This window comes from Equus caballus, chromosome 26 (genome assembly GCF_041296265.1).
Source record: "Equus caballus isolate H_3958 breed thoroughbred chromosome 26, TB-T2T, whole genome shotgun sequence".
Lineage (NCBI taxonomy): Eukaryota > Metazoa > Chordata > Mammalia > Perissodactyla > Equidae > Equus > Equus caballus.
In genome coordinates, this window is record NC_091709.1 from 20,045,962 (window position 1) to 20,073,289 (window position 27,328).

General features: G+C 34.9%; 1 protein-coding gene across 8 annotated transcripts in view; it reads right to left on the reverse strand.

Moving 5' to 3' along the window:
* The window catches only part of ROBO2 (roundabout guidance receptor 2), a 1,555,999-nt gene that overhangs the window by 1,366,325 nt on the left and 162,346 nt on the right, over positions 1-27,328 (reverse strand). The gene's annotated exons all lie outside the window — the stretch shown is intronic.

Consider the following 27,328-nt stretch of genomic DNA (forward strand, 5'->3'; position numbering starts at 1 on the left):
GGAACTTAGATTTTAGAAGAGTTTCTGTCATTCCCTAACTGATAAATATGGTTTATTGTGCCTAAACTGTTTGGACAAACAATGTGGTTTATGCTGAATATCTGTTTTTTTTTTCTGGGAGTATGGAACTTTGGTTCATGCTAAGAAGAGGTTACCTATGTGAAGAGGCCCAAGAAAAACTGTGGATAGAGGCAGAAAGAGAATGGAAGACAAAAATGGGAACCGAGAACAAGGGCAACAGGCAGAAAATAATAACTAAAATGGTAGATATTAATCCAACTATATCAATAATCACTTTGAACATCAATGATCAAAATGCACTGATTAAAAGATAGAGATTGTGAGAATGGATCACAAACAAGACTGAACTATATGTTATCTATAAGAAATCCACATTAAGTATAAAGACATATATAGATTAAAAGTAAGTGAATGGAGGAAAATATACCAAGCTAATGTTAATCAGCAGAAAGGAGGAGTAGCTATATTACTATCAAATGGCAGATTCCAAAGCAAGGAAAGTTACCAGGGATGAAGAAGTGCATTATGTAATGATAAGGAGTCAATTCTCCAAGAACACATAATAATCCTTAAGGTGTATGCACTTAACAACAGAGTGCCACACTATGTGAGGCAAAAAATAATAGAATTGCAAAGAGAAATTGATAAATCCACTATCACAGTTGGAGACCTCCACATCTCTCTATTAGAAATGGACAGATCTAGTAGACATAACAGTAGTAAAGACATAGCTGAATTCAACAACACCATCTATCCGTTGGACATAATCGACATCTATAGACTTCTTCCAACAACAGCAGAACACACATTCTTCTCAAGCTTACGTGGAACCTTCACCAAGATATACAACATCTGAGTATTAAAACATCAAAGGAAACGTACAAAGTCTGCTTTCAGATCACAATGGAATTATACTAGAAATCAATAACAGAAGGATAACTGAAAAATACCAAATACTTGGAGATTAAACAACACACTTCTAAATAACACTTGGGTCAAAAAGAAATCTCAAGAGACATTGAAAAATATTTTGAACTAAACAAAAATGAAAACAAAACTTACCAAAAGTTGTAGAATACAGTGAAAGCAGTCTGTTAGAACAAAAGAAAGATCTACAATCAATAACCTAAATTTCCCTTTAGGAAACTACAAAAAGAAGAGAAAATTAAATGCAAAGTAAGCAGAAGAAAATACATAATAATCAGAGCAGAAATCCGTGAAATAGAAAACAGGGAATCAACAGAAAAAAATCAAAGCTGGTTCTTTGAGAAGATCAATAAAATTGATAAGCTTCCAGTCAGACTAACTAACAAAAAGAGAGGACACAAATTACTAATATTGGAAATTTAAAACCTGACATCACTACATAGCACATGAACATTAAAAGGATAATAAGGGAATACTATGAACAACTCTACGCCCACAAACTTGATAACCTATATGAAATGGACCAATTTCTTAAAAGACACAATCTGCTAAAACTCACATAAGAAGAAATAGACAATATGAATAGGTCTATGCTTATTAAAGAAATTGAATCAATAAATAATAACCTCCAAAAATGGAAAGCACCAGACCCAGATGCGTTCACTCGTTAATTCTACCAAACATTTAAGGATGAAATTGTACTAATTCTCTACAATCTCTTTCAAAGGATAGAAGCAGAGGAAATACTTCTTAACTCATCCTATGCAGCCAACATTACCCTAATACCAAAATCAGACAAAGTCTTTACAAGAAAAGAAAACTGCAAACCAATGTCTGTCATAAACATAGATGCAAAAATCCTCAACAAAATATTAGCAAATCAAATCCCAAAATGTATAAAAAGAATTATACTTAATGACCAACTGAGATTTATCCCAGGTATGCAGGGCTAGTTCAACATTTGAAAACCAATTAATGTAATCTATCACCTCAACAAGCTAAAAAAGAAAAATCACATGATCATATGAATAGGTGCAGAAAAAGCATTTGACAAAAGCCAACACCTATTCATGATAAAAACTCTCAGCAAAATAGGAATAGAGGGAAACTTCCTCAGCTTAGTAAAGAACATTTACAAAAAATCTACAGCTAACATCATACTTAATGATGAGATCTAGAAGCTTTCCCTCCAGGATTAGGTAAAAGGTAAAAATGCCTCTTCTCATCACTCCTTTTCAGCATAGTAAGTTCTAGCTAGTCCAGCAAGACAAGAAGAAAAAAAGAAAAAGAAAGGTATACAGACTGAGAAGGAAGAAATAAAATTGTCTTTGTTCACAGGTGACACAATTGTCTATATAGAAAATCTGAAAGAATCAAAAGAAAACCCAACTCCTGGATCTATTGTCCGATTATAGCAAGGTTGCAGGATAGAAGGTTAATATACAAAAGTAAATCACTTTCCTATTTACTAGCAATGAACAAATGAAATTTGAAATTTAAAAAGACCACATCATTTATATTAGCATGCAAAAATATTAAATAGGTATATATCTAATAAAATGTATACAAGATTTATATGAGAAAAATTAAAATATTCTGATGATCAAAATCAAAGAGAACTGACAAATACATGGAGAAGTTTTCCAAGTTCATGAATGGGAATAGTCAATATTGTTAAGATGTCAATTCTTCCCATCAAGTCAATCCCAATCAAAATTTCAGTAAGTTATTTTGTGGATATCAATAAACTGATTCTAAAGTTTACATGAAGAGGCAAAAGACCCAGAATTGTCAACTTAATATTGAAGGAAAAGAACAAAGTTGGATGACTGACACTACTTGACTTCAAAATGTACTTTAAAACTCCAGTAATAAAGATAGCGCATTATTGGCAAAAGATCAATGGGAGAGAAGAGAGAGCCCGGAAATAGACTGGTGTAAATATAAATAACTGATCATTGACAAAGGAGTCTAGGCAATACAATGGAGCAAAGATAGCCTTCTTAAAAAATAATGTTGGAACAACTGGACATCCACATCTACAAAAAAGAAAAGAGAGAATCTAGACACAGACCTTACACTCTTCACAGAAATTAACTCAAAATGGATCACAGACCTAAATATAAAATGTAAAAGTATAAAACTCCTAGAAGAAACATAGGAGAAAACCTACATGACCTTGAGTATGGCAAAGACTTTTTAGATATAACATCAAAAGCATGATACATGAAAGACAAAAGTTAAGTTTTACTTCATTAAAATTAAAAACTTTTGCTCTGCAATACATAATATCAAGAGAATAAGAAAATAAGCCATAAACTGGGAGAAAATATTTGTAAAAGATACATCTAAAGGACTACAATCTAAAGTATCCAAAGAACCCTTAAAACTCAACAATAAGAAAACAAAAAACTGAACTTTAAAAATGCCCAAAAGACCTTAAAATTCACCTCACAATAGAAGATATACAGATGGCAAATAAGTATATGAAAAGATGCTCTACGTCTTACATCAATAGGGAAATGTAAATTACAAAAACACTGAGATACCACTACACATTTATTAGAATGGCTAAAATCTGGAATATTCACAACACCAAGTGCTGATGTGGATGTGGAGCAACAGGAACTTTCGTTCATTGCTGGTGGCAACGCAAAATGATACAGTCACTTTGGAAGACAATTTGGCAGTTTCTTACAAAACAACATACTCTTACCTAACAATCCAGCAATAATGGTCTCCAGTATTTATTCAAATGAATGGAAAATTTGTGTCCACAAGAAAACCTGCACATGGATGCTATAGCAACTTTATTCCTAATTGTCAAAACTCGGAAGCAACCAAGATGTCCATCAGTAGGGGATGGACACATAAACTGATGTATATAGACAATGGAATATTATTCAGCTCTAAAAAGAAATGAGCTATGAAGCCATGAAAAGACAGGGAGGAACCTTGAGTGCACATTTCTAAGGGAAAGAAGTTAATCTGAAAATGCTACATACTATATGATTCAAACTATAGTTAGTGCTCCATATCCACAGGTTCCGTACCCCTGGATTCAGTGAAGTGCAGACAGAAAGGCCTACAAAAGCTGAGTCTGTACTGAGCACACAGACTTTTTTCTTGTCATTATTCCATAAACAATACAGTATCACATCTATTTACATAGCATTTACATTGTTTGGGTATCATAAGTAATCTAGCGATGATTTAAATATATGGGATGATGTGGATAGGTTATATGCAAATATTATGCCATTTTACATAGAGGACTTGAGCATCCATGGATTTTGGTATTTGCGAGTGGTCCTGGAACCAATCCTCGTAGATATTAAGGGGTCACTGTATATGAATTCTGGAAGAGGCAAAACGATGGAAACAGTAAAAAGATCAGGGGTTGCCAGGGCTTGGGTTGTGGGGAGGAATGAAGAGGCAGAGAACAGAGGATATTTAGGTCAGTGAAAATGATGCATAATACCATAGTGATAGAAACATGTCATTGTACATTTGTCCAAACCCATAGAATGTACAACACTAAGAATGAATTGTAATGTGAACCATGGACGTTGGGGTATTATGGTATGTCATCATTTGTAAGAAATGTACCACTCTTGTGGTTGATGTTGATAATGGGGGATACTATGCATGTGTGGGAGTAGAGGGAATATGGAAAATCTCTGTACCTTTCCTTCAATTTTGTTGTTAACTTAAAATTGCTCTAAAAACACAAAGTCTAACAAAAAATGAAGAGAAAAAACTGAGTAAATTTGTTGAGGGACATATTAAAAACAAAATAAAGCAAAAAATCTTGGACATTGAATCTCTGATGACATCCCTTGGTAGTCAACACTTTGCACATTTTTTCATAATTTAATGCTGGAAGAGTTAACCACATCCCGTTTACTTCAACGGGAGAGAATTCATGAAAACTTGAGTATGGTTTCCTATGGACTTTGCCCCATGTGCCTTTTCCCTTTACTTGATTTGGTTATGTATGCTCTTGCTGTGATAAATCTTAGCTGCTTTAGGTCTATTTGTTGAGTCATCTGCTGCCTCACGGTCACTGAACCTGGGGATGGTCTTGGGGGCTGCCTACATAGGAGGCTATCAGAGTTTATTGAAGGGTCGTAATTGTCATAATTCCTATTATTTAGTTAGTTTTCAGGTTTGCTAGTGATCTATGATTATGTATCACTGTGGTTTAATTTTTCTTATTTGAGTTACTTTACTCTCTAATCAATAAGGGCATTTCACCTGATGGATGATTGTAGAATAAACAATAATCATTTCAATGTACACAACTTTGTGCCTATAATTCCTGAATTGGGAATAATATGATCTTGCTCCAACCATGCTTAGAAGAACGCTAAGTACTAACTTGCTTTATATCAAAACAGTTATAAAATCAGAGAAAAAGTATCAGTACTCATCTGTTGTGTGTGTTGGATATTCAGTAACAATGGCCAGTGAATGGATGTCTGTAGAAAAAGTTGTGGTGTTCTGACCATATTGTCTTTAGGAATGAGCTTCTAGAAATGTGAGTTGCTGACAGGTCTCAGTTGAGTCCCTCCCTAGGAACTACCCTTGCCAAAGGTGACATTCCCTCACCACATGCTTCTCTCATTTCCTTATGGGTTTTGTTCTCAGTTCATGCCCCAGGAACGTCCTGAAAACAAATCTCTAGCTCAGATTCTTTTTTTTTCAGGAAATCCAACCTAAGGAAAAGCCATAATATACAAAGTCTGTTAAATTTCTAAAGGAAACTGTCTACCTAGGTGTCGAAGATGTCTTTCAAATGATGAAACAGCCCTAATTTAAGACTTGATAAGCTGGGACTTGATCTCATGTCCTCATCCTTTCATAAATTCCACTGCAAAGAATGGACAAGATGCAGTAATCTAGTAGCATATCATCGGTAGATTTTTCAGTCTCAAGCAGTTATGCACAGGAAACAGTAAAAATTACTTGTTAAATTTTAGCACAAATGACATAACATATCAATAAAAACTTTTATGATTTTAACAAATGTGGCAATTGTGGTCCAGAAAATTTCTATTAGGTAGTAAGTTAAATTTCTCATTTGCCAGTTTGTGAGTCTCCTCTTCTCAGGGTCATTCAATCCACAAGCATGTTTGAGTGCTTTCCACATGCTCATCACTGAATGATCTGGGGACATGAGGGAAACATTAAATATAGGATCTCTGCACAAATTGCTTGAAATCGGGAGGGGATTCAAAGGGTATATTCATCATTAAATATTGAAAACATAGAACTGTATTCAAGAGCATGATTTATTAACTGCCCCACACTATTAGCTGCTAAAATCTTCCCTTTTAGCCTAGAGAATGCTCATTTTGTTCGGAATGTGAATGAATCGTGATTAATTCCAGCCAGTTACAAAAATCCTCTTCTTCTTTTCAAAGTAGTTGATTTTTCATGCTCTTTTCTAATTAGTGATGACCATGTGACCTGCTTGGGGCCCATAAGATCTAGGGAGATATCAGTGGGAGGGCTAATAGTGCTACTTTTTTGCTTATCTTCCTTCCCCTGAACGCAGATATGATACCTGGAACATATGTGTGTGTGTGTGTGTGTATATGTATACATATGTGTGTATATACACACACATATATACGTATATATACATATACTCCTGTGTATGCATATGTACATATATGTGTGTATGTAAATATATATGAATAGGTACATATACTATGTAAATTCTTTAAATTTACATAAGTTATATCATATCCTATGTAACATACTACCTCTTTTTCATTCAATAATATTTTGAGATTCTCAATTTTTTCTTTTAAAGATTAGCACCTGAGATAACATCTCTTGCCAATCTTTCTTTTTTTCTTCTTCTCCCCAAAGCCCGCCAGTATATAGTTGTATATTCTCATTGTAGGTCTCTCTGGTTGTGCTACATGGGATGCTGCCTCAGCATGACCTGACAAGCAGTGCCATGTCTGCACTCAGGATCTGAACCAGTGAAGCCCTGGGCCACCAAAGTGGAGTATGTGAATGTAACCACTCGGCCACTCGGCCGGTGCCTCTCAATTTTTTATGTAGATATATTTCCTTCTTTTTTTTTTTTTTCAGGTTTTTTTTTTTCTTTTTTGAGGAAGATTAGCCCTGAGCTAACTGCTGCCAATCCTGCACTTTTTTTCTGAGGAAGACTGGCCCTGAGCTAACATCCGTGCCCATCTTCCTCCACTTTATATGTGGGATGCCTACCAAAGCATGGCTTGCCAAGAGGTGCCATGTCTGCACCTGGGATCCGAACTGGGGAACCCTGGGCCACTGAAGTGGAACGTGAGAACTTAACCACTGTGCCACAGGGCTGGCCCCTATTTCCTTCTTTTCAACTGATAATCATGTCACCATCGAGATTATAAACATAAATGTTGTTACAATAGTTTTACTGTTACAAACGACACTGTAGCAAATATCCAAATCCAAGTCCTCTTCTCATGGGCAGGAGTTCCTAGTGGGATTTCTGGGGCACAATCTATGTTCCTGTCCCTTTTTTTCTAGATACTGACAGTGGACTCTGCAGAGCTGTACTACTCAACACTCCCATCAAGCACATAATGAAGGTGCCCGTTTTTCCACATCCTTTGCAAAACTGATTCTGTCACACTTTGTTTTTTCAATGGTATTTCACTGTCATTTTAATACAGTCTCCAATGACTAGCAGCTGAGAACCTTCTCACATGTTTCTTTTTAAATTTCTTTTAGTCTATGTTATTTTTATACTTTAGATCCATCAGGTGTTTTAGCATAAGAAAGCCTTGCAACTAAAATATATCAAAATAATCTAGAGGTATAAGCATAAGATATGGAAATATCCTTGCTCTACGACAGGGATCAAAAAAGAACTCGCTGTTCATTGCTATCACGCAGAATTAAACTGACATCCTAGAAAATTTCCAAGCATTTGAGGAATGACCGGGCTCATCAAGGTTACTGGCTCTAGAGGCACATCTCCTGATATTCTGGGCTCTTCTCTGCTCTCATGAAAGCACCACGAGTTTTGGCACAGAAACCTCTCCCGCAGGGGGAGGTAGCCCTCACAGAGCCCCACTGGGCACGTTTAATCAGTCTTCAAATGGCCATAAGAAGAGCTCTCTTTCCTAAACTCAGTTCCGTCCTAAGTAAACGTGAAAGCACTCGTGTGTATTCTAAAGCACTATACAAATGTAAGCATTATACTTATTACCTAGTGTTATTGGGGTTAAATGCTAGGAGACTGAGAAGTGTATTTCAATTGGCCTCCAATTACAAAGACATTTGAATACAAGAAGTGGACCCATTTCTTTTAAGAATAGGAACACTGAAACAAAATCCATCCTGCAATTCCACTATATAAAAGGAAAGTTTAATTTCCTTAAAATGTATGCCATCTCATTCCCCAGTATGTAGCAGCAAATTGTTTGTCTTCTACTTTGGTGCACTAAATCCTGGAGAATATTTTTCACATCATTTGAACAGAGGCTTTGGTCATCAATAGATGGAAGTGTGAACTATATTTTCCTTGCCAAAGTGACAGAAAATGCAGCTATGGAAATTACACTTTCAAATTTCAGTGAGAAAAAAGTCCTGAGATCTTGAGATTATTTTTTGAAACGACAAATCTTTTGTTTCATTCTGTTCTGTGTTTTCATAGATTATAACCTCATAGCAATGAATTTGTTGGCATCTCTGAATTCCCTAATGTTCAGACCAGTAGCTACAAACCATGATCATTCAAAGTTCGCTGCTGGACATGCAAACTCTTAAATCATAATTGCAATTGTCACTCCTCTTTTTATCGTGAAGAAAAGGATGCAAATGATTTCTAAGGAGTGACATACAACTACGCTTGAAGCACTGAATAAATATTTTTAAACTTTCTTTTATTTTTTTAAATGAATGTACAATGCAGTAGTGACTATTGAAAGAAGCAGCAGTTTATAAATGCCAGTGAATGAGAAATTTGGACTGAGATCACCCAACCAAAATGGCTGCATGTAAATTTCCAACGTGAGTGAGATTCTTTTCCAAGGAATCGATATAAACACAAACACATTCACATTCACACACACACACGCGCACACACACACACAGCCTCACGCATAACCTTTCCCTCAGGGAAAAAAATGGGCCTGTAAATCAACTTTCTTTAGACACAATGACTAGTTATTAAAGATCTCATCTTTTCAGCGAGGCAAGATAATTTCCTAAAAGGTTTCCCCAAAGTAGATTTTGAATCGGAAAACAGTTACTGTAAATTAATATAATGTCACTGGTCTAAGAGGAAAGATTTATGTGCTCATCCTCCAAAGGCTGGAAGCCGGGCAGTTCTTTGTCTAAGATCATCCACTTCACGTCTCCTTTTTTTATAAGAGAAACTTGAAGAGCTCTTTGCTATGAAGGCCACATTTTCTATCAAGCAGAACTAATCAAATACACAGACATAGCTGTGTGTAAATGGCACTCACTTCAGTGTTGCTATTTGACTTTTTCCCTAGAATGAAAATGCTTCAAGAACACATAGTTCTTTAAAATTATCATTGTATTACTCTCTGTGTTTTTCAAAGTATCCAGGCATTTTGTCTCAGGGAAGTTTTGTAAAATAGATTTTTTATTGATGTAACATGGCAATTTACATTATAATCTATAAGAAGTTGAACTCACTCCTAAAAACAGTGTAGAATTCACTCTTTGACAAAGAACCGTGTTCACTGATTGGTTTTCTTCTGTTTATTTCAATTTACTATCCTAGTATTATGGTTTTTGTGAGTTTTGCTTGTTTGTTTGTTTTTACCTCAAATCATATCCAAGAAAACCTATAGTTATTTGGTTGTAGAATAAGAAGTAAACATTTGTTTTTCACATAAACCTGTCCAGCTGTTTCATAGGCATCAAATTGTTCTAATATTTATATTTTATAAAATTATATATGTTAGATAACAGTTATGTTCTACTTTATAATCTATCTTAAGTGATACAATTTGGTGAAAATTTACCCAGATCCTTTCATTGTAGTAATAAGCAAATTGCTGCCAAATTGAAGAAAAATCTTAACCGTATCTCAAGAAATAGTTCTTCTACAAAAAGAGCTATAATTATTAATTTGATTGCTTTCAAGGAATGAAATGAGTCATAACTTTGAAAAGGTCAGCATGCAGATTTTCCAGCTTCCAGAAGTGGGCTCCAAAGTCACTGCTGGTAGAGTTATATCCGGTGTTGAGGTTGATGTAAGTGGGTTAATCCAAAACTCCCCAAAGGCTGGTGATCTCTCCCACAAGCAAATATGAAATAATAGTGACAGATCATCTTTGAGAAAAAGCTTTGCTTTGGAAAGTCCTGAGGATCTAAGCACCCTCATTATGACTAAAAACCTTTGAAGATGGAATTTGACCACATCAGAGTCCCTCCTCTATGCACTCTCATCATGTATCAACCATCATCTGGAAATAAATAGGGAAAGAGCATGTGAATAGCCACATCACAATAATATATTAAACAAATACTTAGTCCCAAATGAATCTTTTGTTTTCCCAAGTTAAGTCAGATAGAGATTAATATGCTTCAACCATTCCAGGTGCTAAACTTGAACATCTTTTATTTTATATCTATAAAGGGAAGGCAAGTAATAATGCTTAATGATAATGAATATTCAATAGCACATCTAGATTTAGGGATAATTTGCATGTGATACTGTACTCCCTCAAAAGTCAGGAGAATGTGGTTCCTATTCCATAGAGTATAGGAATTCTACTTCTATTTCCATGTTCCTCAATTAAACTTGGTTTAATAGGAGCCATGAAGGCACTGCCTTTCAATAGATGTGTTGATGATAAATTTTTAATTTTTAATCTTTTCCAATTTTGAAGCACAACCTTTGCAAAAACACAAATTAACAGACTGGTCTATGTTGACACAGCTACTCTCAAATTAATGTTTGTTTGTTAGATAATTGTGCTCTTTAAGTCCTAACTTAAAAATATTTCTATATTTAGATTGGTAAATATTATTACAAATGCTTACTTTACAGATTTTTCTTCAGATCAGAAAAAGTATATAATATTAATGGGTTTTAATTGTGGAACATTTTTCTGGGTTCATTTGAGAAAAGAGTTCACTCTGACTCTTATAATCTCATTGCATAGAATGCTATCTATGCACAAACCTTCATACTACTCATCAAAGGACTTATAGAAGCTGAAAAACAATGTAGAGAAAAAAATATTTTCCATTGACTCTAGTGCCCCATGAATGTTATGTCAATTAGTGAGAGTGAAAATTTATTGTTAAGTGTTGTTCTGGCCCCTAATTTAATATGTAGGGTAGGCTGTGAATTTGCTCTTATGTTTTACGCCAAGCAAACTTAGCACAGAAGTAGTTTCCAAAAGTAAATCTTAGAAAATACAGTAGTACAGAGTATTAGATGGATTTATCATGAGATAAGTAATGAGTTATCATGAGATAAGCAATCCCAGTGGGCCTCAATAATCAATAGTAAGTGCCATTCAAGCTAATAAAAGTAAAATGTTTCCTTGAAATCAGAAATGAATACAGCAAAAACACTGATTGAATACGGAGAAGATCTTCAAAATCTGAATGACGTTACTTGGCTTCCCTGGATAGTTTCAACTTCTTGAATTATTTGTTTTGTTTTTTATTCAAGAAAAATAACTTTCAACTTTAAGCACGCTGATTTTCTTACACATCTTCCTTGACATTAATCCGGTTTGTTTTTTAAACAAGAAAAAAATATCTCACTATGTTTAAGACAAATATAATTATGTTCATGATAATGTTTCTTCATTGAACGAGTTTTTGCTAACAGATATCAGTGAATATATAGGTTTAAACATTTTGGCATAAAATAAGGATTTCTAAGAAATCATCCAAAAGGCCACATGGGGACAAAAAAAAAAAAAGCAAAGGTCATTTCATATTTTGGGAAAACTGGGAAACATAGAATAACCCAACTCTCTCTCCTCCCATAGGTGGATTTGTGGCCAAAAGCAACAAAGATCAAGTAGGAAAAGGTGTGGGAAGAAGCTGATCAGGGAGAGTGAATTAAGCACAGAGCATCTCAGAAGGAAGAAGCAAAAATGAACTTCTTCAAAGTGAGGGCCACTCTGGGAGGAACAAACTTAGAGTCCCCTTTTTTAACAGTGGGAACAAGACTACACTGACTGGTAGGAAGAGAGTACATACTGAATTTGGTTTACATCTGAGAAACCGAGGAGGTAAGGCTAATAACGAATTAATAGATGAGTCATCTTTGCAGAAACCAATTAACTAGTCTGTTACAGTGATTGCAGAGAAAAAAGGAACTTTGCCATTTAAATAAACAAACAAAAAAGCAATGAAACAAACAAAAAATAGCAAAAAATATTCCCATGGAGTTGCCTAACTCGTTACTTGGGGAGAAATAAATTAAAGTTACCTACAAGAAACTTACGTACTTATTATAAAAAGCTTGTACAAGAAATTCAGTATAAGAAAAATTCTAATTAGCCTGAATCCAGCCTTAACCTCTACTTCAACAATAGTTGATCCATGAAAATATTCGTACTTCAATACTGATTAATTTTAAAAAATGCCCTGAATAAGATACTTACAAAGATATTTTTTTAAAAAGAGTAAAAGAATAGTGAAAACAGGCAGAGAAAATGAAAAATTCCCAACAAAAAAAACCCGTTACTAGGGAGCAGATAAAAATTGTGACCATATATTTTCACTGAAGAGTAATTGAGTTAAAAAGGATCATTGCTTCAATGAATCAAGAACATAAGGCAAAAGGCCAATAAATCAAGAACACAAGTGAATAAATGACAAAACAATTGGGAGAGATTTAAAAAGTAAACCCCGGAGGTTCAGTAAAACATAGAAGAAAATATGAAAACGTCTGGAAATAAGGTGAATCTGAAAGGAGGACCAGGAAAGAATAGAATTGGCTAAAATAGCATTAAGGAACAAAGGGTACAGAAATTTTAAAAGAAGAGGAAAATGGAAATAGTTAAAATGAATACAAACTTTTAAAAAGAGAAAAAATGACTTAAAATGACAGATACAGAAAGCAATCAAAGGAAATTTATTACAAGCTTAGTTGATCCCTCTAAAGAAGAAAAGAAAATAATGGAACAGAAGAAAATGTAAACATATAACACAAGAAAATTTTTCAGGAACTAAAGAACACATGGTTTCTAAAATTAAAAGTGTACATTATGTTCTAGATACAATTATGCACCAAATAACATTTTGGTCAATGACTGATCACATATACAACAGTGATCCCTTAAGATTAGTACCATATATCCTACGTGTGTAGTGGTCTATACCATCTGGGTTTATGTGAGTACACTCTATGATCACACAACGAGGAAATCGCCTGTAAACACATTTCTCAGAACATATCCCTGTAGTTAAGGGACACCTGACCATACAATTGATGTAGAATGGTCAACGAGACAAATCCTAGCAAAGGTACATAAATTCAAATGAAAGAAACTTTGCATAGAATGGCAAAATATTAAGTTTCATGTAAAGAAGAAAACATCTGATTGGCCTCAGGTTATCCAGCATCATTCAATGTTAGATGACAAGGAGAAAATATATACAAAATTCTAAAAGAAAAACAAAGTGTTAAGTAAAGTGTTTTTACACTGTTGACCTGTGTTCCAAGCAGACAGTCTGAACGTGCACACTGTTGCTATGAGTCATTGTTTAGGGATCCACTAGAGGTAAAACTCCAGGCAATTCAGGAATGACTAAAAGTCTTAAGCAAAAGAACTCTGCTTAGGATTACCAGATAAAATACAAGATGCCTAGAATTCCTAATATTTCATGACACATTCTTATACCAAAAGAATTATTCTGTATTTATTTTAAACTCAAAGTTATGTGGGTATTCTCTATTTTTACTTGCTAAAGTTGACAACTCTAAACTGTGGAGAACATTGAATCTTGTTAACTGCCCTACCATGATTGAAAGAAATGTGGGGGCTAGGGTTTCAGAATAGAATGCAAATGTTTTATCCCCTGGTATCTCAGAAATAGCATAACAAAAAATGAGAGGGAGAATGGAGAAGCAAGCTGAAAGGAAAGTGGGTTCACCGGTTCCCTGATCTTTAGTAGCTGAAGTAAAAATACATCATAAAAGTTGACAAGCAAGTAATAGACGTGTAAGTATATACACCATTACAAATGTCCACATTACGAAAGTGAATGAAATTGGCTAAAATAAGGTGATAGAGAAGGAAAAAAGTGGCAAAGAAGGAGATTAGCCCTGCGTTAACATCTGCCAACCCTCCTCTTTTTTCTGAGGAAGACTGGCCCTGAGCTAACATCTGTGCCCATCTTCCTCTACTTTATACGTGGGATGCCTACCACAGCACGGCCTGCCAACCAGTGTCATGCCCGCACCAGGGATACGAACCCACGAACCCTGGCTACTGAAGCAGAACATGCACACTTAACCACTGCGCCACCTGGCCATCCCAGAAGTATATTAATTTTTATCAATGCTCAGGTAAAAAGAAGAGACACTTTCTGAAAATAGGAGATTAACAATATTGCATATAGTTCTAGAAAATTATAATGCTAAAGTTAAGCATTAGAACAAAATTATAACTATACATAAAGAAATAAAAACTAAATAAAAATGTTATAAAACATAAAATAACATGCTGGAACTAAGATCAGACATAACTATCAAACAATAAATAAAAGTCTTCCCTATTTGTTTTCTCAAAGTGAAACCCAGGCTCTATGAGAAATACACCTTATACGATGTAATTTAGAAAAGTGAAAACCAAGATTCAAAGTAAAGAAAACTTCACACAAAAAGAAATCCAAGATTGAAATCTTTTATCAGACAAACATTGTGAGGCCACAAAACATTAGACAAATTGAAGAAGGATATTTTTTTTATTGCTATAAGTTGTCGTTCGCAATGAGTATCTATGTCCATAACACAGCATCAACAGGCATAAAACAAACTAGAGAGAACATATAGGGAGAAAGAGACAAACACATTAGTCTTGTCTCTCCATCCATGAAAATTAAAGAGACAAAAATAAGTAAGGACCTGAAAGACATAAATAACTAATAAACACCTAATAGTGTTTAACAATCTTTGTATCTTGAAAAAGAGAACAGTACACAATTTGCTTTCAAGTATCTATTGATTATTTACAAAAAGTGGCAATATTTTAGGCCATGAAGAAAAAATCAATCAATTCCAAAAAGTAGGAAAAGACAGCATGCATTCTTTCATCACTCTGCAAGCAATAATAATAACAACAAAGAAAACCATCTGAAAATAAAAAACAAAACACTCTCTTTGGGGATCATAGAGGAAATCTCATATATGATTGAAAAATATCCAGAAAAATAAAAATAAGAAAATCCTAAATATCTTCCTAGATACCCACAAATCCACAAATCGTCTCCTAAGAATGTGGTGTTGTTTCCCTTGTTTTATATTTGGTAACATTTGAAGTACAAAAGCTACAGAGCCACACAGCTACTAAGGGAGGAATTGAATTTACACTCAGTTGATTGATTCCAGATTTTTTCTTTTTACATTAGTCATCAATGCCTTTCAAAGCATCAGAGCCTTTCTTCCTTTACCTGTAAAATGAGAGTTGAATTAGAAAATAATAGCTAGTGTGTATGTATTGCTTACAGTAGGGCATATGGTGTTAGAGGTTTTGTCCATGCATCAATGTTTAATCCTCATATCAATCCATGAAGTAAATATTATAATTATGCCTAATTTAAAAGAAAATAAATCGAGGCACAGAGAGCTAAATAACTTCTCCAACTTACATAGTTACTAAATAGTCAACTCAGAATCTGAACCCAGAGAGTCTGATTGGCTGTAGACTTAGCCACATTTGAGAGGTAGTCTGCCTCTAAGCTACCTTCTGCTTCTAGAGTTCTGTAAACATAACTTAATATTCCTGACATTGGTATTTTTAATAATTTATCACCAAACATCATACAGCTTCCAGTGAATTACATGTGGATAACAAGGATAACTATTCAGATGAGTTTTTCCCAGGGTAGATAAAGAGTAAAATGCCAGGATCCAATCACATAGAACAACATCCCCAATTGTTAGCAAAACAAAAGAATTGTTTCAGTACTGTAGGCAGCACATGTCCCAAATAAGCTTTTTTAACTAACGCAGATGGTGTAGGTTTGATCCAGAGCTGTTACATAAACACGTTAGTTTATAAATGAAATTGTCCAACCTCAATGACAAATAGCTGTACATCTGCTTAATAATCATTCCTGTTCCATTTTTAGAACAGAGTACTCTAATTATTTTCCCTGATTATAAAGAATTTGGAAGTGGATCACACAGATGCTTTGCTATTTACAGTTAAACAATTATTTTCCTCCTCCTTCCTTACTATCCAATAATATTTCTTTATTATGTTGAACCTAAAAATTGAACTAGGAAAGGGAAATGTAAGCTGAAGTATTAAAGACAGTAATCACTCAAATTGTTATTACTGGGGAAATAAGTCTACCCTATGGACTTTGTTCCATTGATTGTGAAGTTGCTGCTCTCATTAAATGGGATGCTTGACCCTTAGTGAAGTAAGCACCATTTTCCTCTTCTAGAGCTGCACTCATTTGATTGCCTTCCTTTCATCCTTGGAACACAAATCTTACCTAATAATGAAATGTTCCACCTTATCCTTGCCCATCTCATCTATCGCTGCTGCCCTCTCTTCAATTTGACTCCTCAAAGAAGTTTAGGTTATTTACCATGTGGTTACCAGTGTGGTAGGTGCCATAGGGACAAAAAATAAGACATAGGATCAGACAGCTAAGTATTTCTATTGCAGGTGAGTATTTCTCTGGTTTGGATGGGGAATGAGAAAAACAGAATGAGAAGAGGACGCATATACTTGAAGAAGGAACTCATACAATTCCTTGCATGTTTTAAAAGAAGTATTATTGAAGTTTCTCAGGGATTCAAATGGACAAGATATTTTGTTTGGGAGATGCAGAGCAGGTAGAATTTGTCATCCTTTAAGTATATAAAGAATGCTACCCATATGACTAATATGTGGCTAGATCCTTAGGATGAAGTGGTCCCTGCTGTGTTGGAATCATAGAGGGAAGAGAGACATTAAACTATTCATTAATTAAACTAAGTACTTCAAATGAGAATTAAAAAGTATGTGAAAGTCTGTATACAAATACAATATTTTAACCCATATAAAAATAACCTCTAGAGGTAGTGGAATTGCATTTATTAAATAACAGTCATATGTTTAATGTCAAGAGAAGAAGATTATATAGCAGAATAAATAAGGACCATGGAATTCTGCAAACGTAACTCAAATACGTAACAAAGGAGCACTAGTGATGAGAACTTATGGTAATATACATCAACATTAAATGAAAAAAGAAAGAAAATAGTAGGACATACAGGGTCTTTACGATCCCCTTCTGTTCTAAGACTCTATGAACGACGATATCTACTAAAGATTCTCAGACAGTATATTGGTGTAAAATACAGTTGGCTGCTATTTTGAATGTTGCTTTTTTTCCATGATAATATGACATTTCGCAAATGCTAAAAGTCCAACTGCTTGTTAGAACGTTAACCCTAAGCTTGCCTCTGAATTCCTATGAATGATCTTAACTCAATAATTATATGAAACTTTTAATATTTTATTGGGTCACTAACCAATTACATACATTAATTAACCTATAATTCTGACAAGATAATCAACTTCTAGTAATTTGGATGAGCTGGTGAATAAATTTAGCAATATTAGTAATCTTACTGGCATTCTGGCTATAAAGATTGAGAAATTTTTGTTAACTAAGTGAGCTATAGTCAAAAATTTTGATAAATGTTATTCACAGCACAATATAATGTTCTATCCAATGTTTCTGTTTGAAGAGCAAACAAGCCAGTATGAGTGCAATATCTAGTTGTTTTGACCCATCCAAAACTGATATGGTGCATGAACCAACAAGCGAATTCATTTATTACTTCAGAACAGCAGTGTTATAAATGCTATTTATTCATGAGTGAGAACAGTCCTCCTACTTTACATAAGCAATTTAACACAGTTCATTTTGTTCAGGTGTACATGGTGAGAAACAATTTATATACATTATTTTCCTCTCTCTAGCCTCTACATCCCCATATTGCATTCATTTCCCACGAGCAGTTGCTTAAAAAAAAAATCTGAAGGAGCTTCTCCTTTATTTTCCCCTTAGACAAATGATTTTTGATGCAAAAAAGGTCTCCAACATAAACAGTTTTTGCCCTATATTTCAAAAGAGTAAAGAAACCTGGTATTCTCTACATGGCACAGAAATTAAACATTGCCCATTTTGATAATACTGTTGTCATTGGTAGAAGTATTTATTAAAATAGTAGTGATAGTACTTGTACTTGCTGTCCCTTTAGTTATATCATAAATTCTTTTTGCTAAGATTAGAAAAGAGTTACAGGGGCCAGCCTCGGGGCCGAGTGGTTAAGTTCGCACTCTGCTTCCGCGGTCCAGGGTTTTGCCGGTTTGGATCCTGGGCATGGACATGGCACCACTCGTCAGGTCACGTTGAGGCGGTGTTCCACATGCCACAACTAGAAGGACCTGCAACTTAGATATACAACTATGTACTGGGGGGATTTTGAGAGATAAAGCAGAAAAAAAAAAAAGGATTGGCAACAATTGTTAGCTCAAGTGCCAATCTTTAAAATAAAAAAAAAGAAAAGAGTTAACATTTTTCAGAAACATATAGTTTATATGTGGGAAGAGTTAAGAGAAACAGGCAAATAAACTTCCTAGAGATGAATAAGTGGAATGTTTCCTTCTTTGCTACAATCTTACTATGCGTCTCATACCTGTCTGGGCCAAGCGTGATTCAATAATCAGAGATTCTATCACAATCTTTGGTGTTTTCAAATTTTACCATGCTTCCTCATCTCAAAATCTTTGAGGGGAAAGGGACTGAGAATCTCATTTCCATCAAATTTTAGTCCATCCTTCTCATTTGGGAGAACAGTACATGATCTTTCCCTATTAAATATCTGAAGGGGCTCTTTCAAGTGGCAAGATTCTCCTTCCACACTAACAAACAAACCGGGATTTTGATACACATCTTCTTAAAGCCTCAAATTGAATATAACTCTCCAGTGAGCCATTTTCATCATTTACACAAAGGTGCATAACAGATAACAGTCAGGAAACATTGCTACAAATAACTGATAAAGTCTGCTGGAAGATTCTCCAAGAAGTATTCCATTTTATCTGCTGTTGAAGTCTCAGTCTCTGTCTCTCTGTCTGCCTCTCCTCCCACCCCCCACATAGGCAGTAGAATGTAAAGAATAATGTCATCTATTTTTCTTTGATCCATTTTTATGAAAATCAAAAGTTTTGCTCTTTCTTGCTGCTCTTGTTCTGGGTCTCATGGAAACTTCTTGGCCACTGAGACTATGTCACTTCTATCTCTTAGAATAAAATTTACTTTTTAAACATATTTAGGAAATTTACAAAATGCTTATCATAGTTTTCATTTAAAATTTATTGAAGTCCTTCCACTTTGACATCTGTCTCCCCCACTAGAATATAAGCTTCAGGAGAGTAGGGAACATAAAATTTGCTTACTATTGAATTGCAAAACCTAGTACATCTCTATTTGTTAAATGATAACTGGTAGGAAACTAGTAGAAAAAGGAAACAAGATACCTTAAGAACAGACCACAAAATTTTTCATATGAAGTGGAAAAATATGTATAAAGGGTGTAGCAGAGTGACTGGAACAGAATTACACATGCTAATTCATTTTATCCCTCTGACTGAGGATTCCATTAAGACCATCTATAAGGAGAGGGAGCTAGAAGCAATACTTAACTGCAGATCAGAAATAACAGCAAATACACACACAGTGCTCGCATTGCACCTGGAACTCTTGTTCTACACGTTTAATATAAAATCCACTTATTCAATCCCAGTGACACTCTTTGGAGGCATTATATGACAGAGATTAAGTTAATTACCCATAGTCACATAGTAAGTGAGGGGCCAGGGCCAGGATTTGAACGGAAGCTGCCAGCTCCAGCACCCATGCTATCCTACTTCCATAAAATCTAGACCTGCTTCTGACTCTGCTTATTTGTGGGTCTTTCTTAAAACCAGTTGACAATGTTCTCATTTAAGTGGGACAGACATACATGATCTTCAAAAAAGTCTATGTTTAACTGTGTGAGTTTCCAACAAATTTGGAGGTGTTTAGGATGGTATAAAAACTTTGAAATCTACATGGTATAGCATATTTGAAATCCAATGTTGTGGTCCCTGGGAGCACTTCAGAGAGGTTGACTGCCCTCGTCTATAACCACTGACACTGAGGTACAAGAAGATGTCCACGTGGCTGAATTAAAAGGCACAAGAGCAGAAGTGCTGAATTGCGTTAGAGCTGCTTCTCATGGCGAATGCTACAGTCATTAGAGAAACAATCAAGATTTGCTTATTTAAAATTTTCTAGATCAATCCTAGATATACTAATATTAATGATACTAATAAGCATATTCACTTTGCTAAATACTTTACATATGTGATTGCATTTGCATCTCATAATAATCCTATGGCGGGAGATATTTTTACACCAGTTTTACACACTAACCAGCTGGGGGTGAAAACATGGATTTTCCAACTCACACAGCTAGTAAACAGTAGACCCTGGATTTGAATCCAAATCCTTACCCACAAAGTCTATTTGAGACTCTTCCCATGGTGATGAGGATGAAAACGTTTCATATAATTAAAATGCCAGAAATAAAAAAAAAAAAAAGCAGAACTACTTGTTGGATTACACAAAGAGGATTTAAATTGTTCTCATTCGCTGTTGTCACACTCATCTTTTTCCTTCTGATTAGTGCCTATAATTGTGCAAGAGAAGATGATTTATTAGATGTAAAAATGCTAACGTCAGGGGCTTGTAGAAAAACAGACTATAACTGCCCCACTGATGACATTTCTGAGAAAGGAACTTACTTCAAACTTAGTGTTCTTATTCTTTACATGCTACAGTAATTTATTCAAAGTTGAGGTTTCTAACCTAACCATAAGAACTTTCCTTAAAGATCTAGTTTACTGCTATTTCAAGGAAATCCTTTCTTTCAAAATGGGATTCTTAAAAACCTTTAAACTATAGTCGTGTGTTGTTTAACAATGGAAATACATTCTGGGAAACACACCTTTTGGTGATTTAGACATCATGTGAACATCACAGAGTGTGCTGAAGGGGATCAAAATTTGCCACCCCAAAATATATATCTTTAACATCAGGATTATTTTAGGCTGATTATTTTTAAGAAACAAAAGACAAAGGTTTTCTTGTTACCTGTCCCTTAATTGCCTAAAAGATTTCAGATTAAAAAACCTGTCTCAGGAAGCAAGGTATCACCTTGCATAACATGAACTAAGTGGTAGACAGGGAGAAACCTAGAAAAACCTGTTTGTGGGGCTCCCCTCTGTGTACTTCTGTTTCTGTGTGGCTAAACAAACACTTGTTTTCCAAATGTTTGCTCCTTTTGCCTACCTGTGAATTGCCTTCCATCCATTTGAAGTTCCTGACTCTCCCCACACCCAACATCTTCTGTCTTTAGCTGAGGATGGTAGTTAAGGTGAGGACTTTGGTCATTTTGGGGAGATACTTGATTTTCCTGGGTTTCTCCCAAGTGTACATGTTATTAAATTTTGTTTATTTTGCGCCTGTTAATCTGTCTCACATCAATTTAATTCTTAGACCAGCCAGAAGAACCTAGAAGGGTAGGAGAAAATGGCTTCCTCCCCTACAGCACTTACACAAACCTAGATGGTAGAGCCTACTACACACTTAGGCAATATGGTACTAATCTTATGGGACCCCTATGGTATATAGGTCTGTTGTTAATGAAAAGTTGTTATGAGGCACCTGACTATATAAATCTACTTTTAAGGACTACTGGCTAATGAAAATAGCATGTGAAGACCACATGTAAAGCTTCCAATATTATTGTTTGTAGTAATCCATCATTTTACAGCAGACAACTCCAATAACCATCTTCTAATATGGTGGTTGTTCATAACACATGGGCAGAGAATGTTCCACAAATGGGCTAGTACACAGTCATCCAGAAAATTTGTTTGTCAGTTCAGGAACAGCAGTCTCCAAAGAAGTACACTGATTCTTTGCTGAAGGTATAGGTATTAGTGCACTAGTTCCACACAATTATGCATCATCTTGAGAGAATAAGTCATTTAAAATTCATGTGAATAAAATCTAGGAACTATCATAAATCATAAGCTCACTGAACTGAAAATCATCTTGATTAGTCAAATGACAGCATAGTTCACCTAGGAATAGTGTCACACTCCAAGTGCCCAAGAAATTTGCCTTCATATATTTCACTATCTGTGGTAGCACTTAAGAATGACCATGGTACTGCTTTATAAAAATTGATACTATGGGTACAGTTATTTTTCCAAGATTACACAAACCATGTCTCTTAATCTTGTCAGAAGCCAAACTGAATTTTTAGCGTAATAAAGTGAAAATAACATGGACTTTGGAGTCCAACTTGTCTGGGTCTTTATTATAACTTGATCTCTTACTAGCTGGGTGACCTTGGCCATATCACTTAATCACTTTAATGATCAATTTAGTCATCTTTAAAAATAGTGATAATTATTATCTCAAGAGCTCTGTGAAGTTCATGTAATAATGCATGTAAAGACTTTAATAAACATTCTGACATATTCACAACAATGTAACACTAGTTTTTCTTGGATATAATCCATTCATTCTACTAATAATACCCAAGGTATTAATTTCAGGAAAAGCCATCAGACACTCAAGGCCTAGATGTTCACAAAGTGGTTTGGCTCCAAGATAATTTAATATGGATAAAAACTTTCTTTAAAATTCACTTTAAATTAGAACTATAACTTTATTTAACAAGAAAAATTAATTTTAAGCAATTATTCAAATAAAGTACCCTCAGTTTGTTGCTCAAAGCCATTCGCATTCAGCCAAAGAAGTTGGATTATTGAGTTATGAATAGAAAGAGGTCCAACCTGCCTATTAAAAATCAGCAACACCATTGTGGATGACAATTGTCAATATGTATAAAGAGAAAAATATTTTTGCATGGTTCAGATCTAGAAATTAAACATTGCCAAATTTACCCAAAGAAAGTAATCTTCAAAAGTCTAAATATACAGAGAGGATGATTGTACAATTTTATGTAATAGTCCATGATAGAGGAATGGTCAGGTAAATTATGACTCAGTTATTTAATTTATTGCAACAAATGAAAAAATAATGAAAATCTAGTAGCAACTTAGAAATTGCAGGATAAAAAACTGCATAAAACTATTTTCATAATTATTAAAATTTTTAAAAGAGGCCTAGAATTAATGACCATAAGAGAATATGACAAAAAAGTTTCATTAGGGAGTTGATTTTCTTTTCATCCTCTATTTTATCTTCCCATTTGTTCATTTTTTTTGTAATGTGTTGCTGTTACTTAACAATTAAAGCAAGTAGTTTATAAACATTTGAATCAACGTTACTCTCTGACTAGGCTACAGAGGAAAGTGGAACACATATTGGATGTAGCTCTATTAGTACCTACTCTACCTATTTCTCCTAAACGAAGTTCTACATTATTCAAGTGGGGTGTGCATGTGTGGATGTATGTGTGTTGATCAGCTTTGCAGTACTGCATCTCAGGTTTGCAGTGTGAGAGCAACGGAGCAGTGTTATTGCCTCACGTGGATGACAGTTGGGAGTAGAGTGCAGCGGCAGGTGCGGCTAGATACTACCTCCCTAAAATTCTCCAAGAATAAAACTAATATTCGAGAACAATAAAAGTATTTGAAAATAATAAAAACCAAAGGAAGCATTGATTCTTCTCTGGTTATAATAACTGCAGAAGTGTCAGACTGTTCAAAAACAACACAAAAAGAATTTAAAACACAAAGTCTTTCTTGGTTAATGAAAATATTTTGGCAACAGCAAAGATGATTCTCTAGCAAAAAGCTTAGAACAAAATTTTAAAACTATTAACAGTCTTTCTGTGAGTTGTCTATAATTGTGTCCATCTTCCAATTTCACTCGCCTTTTCAGTTTTTCTTTTATAAACACATATTAATTTTAAAATGGTGGAAAATACAACTATAGACATCAAGTACTCTGCTATGCCTATGACTCAATCTTAATATTTTCATTCCTTATTTAGTTCTCATTGTTTTCCATAATTTTGAGGATGAGATAAACATAAGAGATTGCTGTTGAAAGTCTGCTCACATATTTACCACTGAAAGTTCTCTCTGCAAAAGTTTCCATGTCCTCTTAATGAAAGTGTCAAAGATCCAAACACAAGAGTCTTTTATAATAATCTTGATATTTTTTTCTTGGTTTAATCCTACATCATAACCTAAGGTTTTTATGCAAATTGAGCTCAAAGTTCACCACTATGGTAAAGATGATTTTCACACCCATGTTTAGAATTCAGCCACTTTGGGCTTCTGCTACTATTCACTAAAACCGTTTCCTTATATCTATTTATTGGATATAATGAAGAATAATTGTATTAATCTTTAATAATTAATTATGTTTTCCATCAAGAATAAATAAAATTTATTATTTCTCATCTTTTTATCTCTCATTTATTTTTAAGTCTATGAATATAACAACCAGTAAACACATGGCACTGAATTTATTTGTGGTCATTATTCAAGATTAGTACAAGTTAATTGTGCTGAAAGATTCATGTTGAACATACATTACTCAACAGGAAATTTCCCAAGTCAATCAATCACAGTCTACTGAAAATTTATTTTTAAAGACTCTATCATTTAAAAAAAGTCCACTTACATTTTAGAGTTATCAGTGATAAATAATTTTCCTGCTAAATATGTAAATAGAGCCACAAAAATACTATTGTATAAAAAGTTAGTATTTCACTATAAAACTAGAAAAAAATAGATATGCAAAAATGAATTGTAAAATCTTGATCATATGAATACTCGTGATATTTTAAAAATTATTGAAAATGATTTATTTTGCTTCTGGACTAAGAATAATCTAATTTGAATTTTTCTAACCCTGAAGGGATTAAATATCCAAAATATGGCCTAGAGTGAAGGGTTCTTCTAAAAGGCAAATTATACTCTTAATAGTGTTGATTTAAATTTCATATCCGTAATTTCACTATAATTCAACAAATATAATATCTACAGATGAAAAGTGACACGGAGGGGAGTTTCTCACTCAAGAAGAAAACAGATGAATAAGCCTAAAATTCAGTAATAATTGATAATATTATTAAAAGTTTTGAGGATCTATAAAATTTGATAAGAAGGGAGGAATAAAAACAATATCCCTAGGTTATTTGTATTTCAATATGAGAATCATATGTGCATCCTGAAATTTTGGCAATTTGCCCATGATGATAACAGTAATGTATTTCACCAAATTCCTAAAACCAATGGAAAGAAATCACTTTGGTGATCAAGGAAGAGAATATTTAAGATTTGTTTTCCCCCAGTCAAGTCTTTGGAAAAGAGGACTCCCAAGAGACAGGAAAATATCTGAAAATAAGAAGAAATTAAATTATATTCCTGGAGCTTCGATCAAGAAAGAAAGAAAAGGCAAAGAGAGCTATGAATACCTTATGACTGGATAGAATGGGAGGCACATTAGTGTTCTCAGCTCATCATGACAGTTTAATGGTGGGGTGGGTGTTGGGTGGGAACCTGCTATTTCAAAGTGACTCAGGATATAGCTGTGTTTGTAGTGGGTAATAAGACCACCGACTGCACCTGTTCTGAGAAGTATACAGTTATTAGACTGGTTAGGAAGCTGCATATTCAGTGAGGTCCTTTCTTTTTGACAGATCATTTTTTCATTAATTGATTCAATCACAGAGAAAGAGTAAGAGTTGCTGCCCTCATGTAGCTTTGTAGCTAACATTCCAATTGGAGGAGGTACACCTCTTTGCCCTTCTGGGTGTCGAAAGGAAAGATATCTGCAAAATAGAATCACATAGGGGGTGCTTTTTAGGACAGAGGATGACAAATCTTTTATGTGTTGAAAATTGCCACATTTTCAAAAGGGGTTTTTCGTGTTCTGAATCTAACAATTCTGGGCAATGACATGTAATTGTAATGGACAGAAATAGAAGACTCATAGAGGGAGGAGATTCTGGGGCTGGCTGGCTAGCACGGGAGCAAGAGCCTGTCTCTCTGAGTGTGAGATGATGCTAAGTATATTAGTTTCCTCGGACTACCCTAGCAAAGAGCCAGACTTTGTGTAGCTTAATACAACAGAAATTTATACCCTCATGATTCTAAAGGCTAGAAGTCCAAGCTCACGGTGTCAGCAAGGCCATGCTCCCTCTGAGAGCCTGGGTAGAATCCTTCCTTGCCTCTTCCTAGTTTCTGGTAGCAGCCACCAATGCTTGGTATTCTTTGCCTGCAGCTGCATCGCTCTAGCCTCTGCCTCTGCTGTCACATAATATTCTCCCTGAGTGTCTCTGTGTTGTCATGGGGCTTTCTGCCTCTGACATTCTCCTCTTCTTATAATGACATGGTTATATTCGATTAAGGGCCCATCTTACTCCAGTAGAACCTCATCTTAACTATTACATCTACAGATGTAATGACCCTGTTTCCAAATAAGGTCATATTCTAAGGTGCTATGGGTTATAACTTCAATATATCATTTTGGAAGACAGTTCAACCCATAACACTAGGTAAATCAAAATTTTGGCATAACCAACAGTCTCCTTGTTTAGGTCGGAGTTTGTTTGGCTAGAAGACTACGTCATAGTCAGTTTGCTAAAACAGAAATATTATAAACTGGATGGCTTCACAAAATTTATTTCTCACGGTTGTGGAGGTTTGGAAGTCTGAGATCAAGGTGCTGGCTGACTTGGTTTCTGGCAGAGGCCCTCCTCCTAGTACGTCCTCACACGGTGAAGAGAGACAGGAAGCAGGCTCTCTCATATCTCTTCTTGTAAAGGCACTAATCCCACCGTGAAAGCTCCACATGACCTCCTCACCTCCCAAAGGCCGCACACCAAAGACCATCACATTGGGGATTAGGGTTTCAACAGACGAATTTGGGGGGACACAAACATGCAGTTCATGGCAGACCACATTAAAAGTGATACTTTTCTTCAACGAAGTTTGAAAAGCCCTAAAATAATGTGAGGTTATAATGTTTATCAAAGTGGGCAAGGTTTAAACATGGCATTTTTATGATTAATACTACTTTCAAACCAAAAAAAATTATCAGTTCTTAGGGGCTTGCCCCGTGGCCGAGTGGTTAAGTTCGCGCG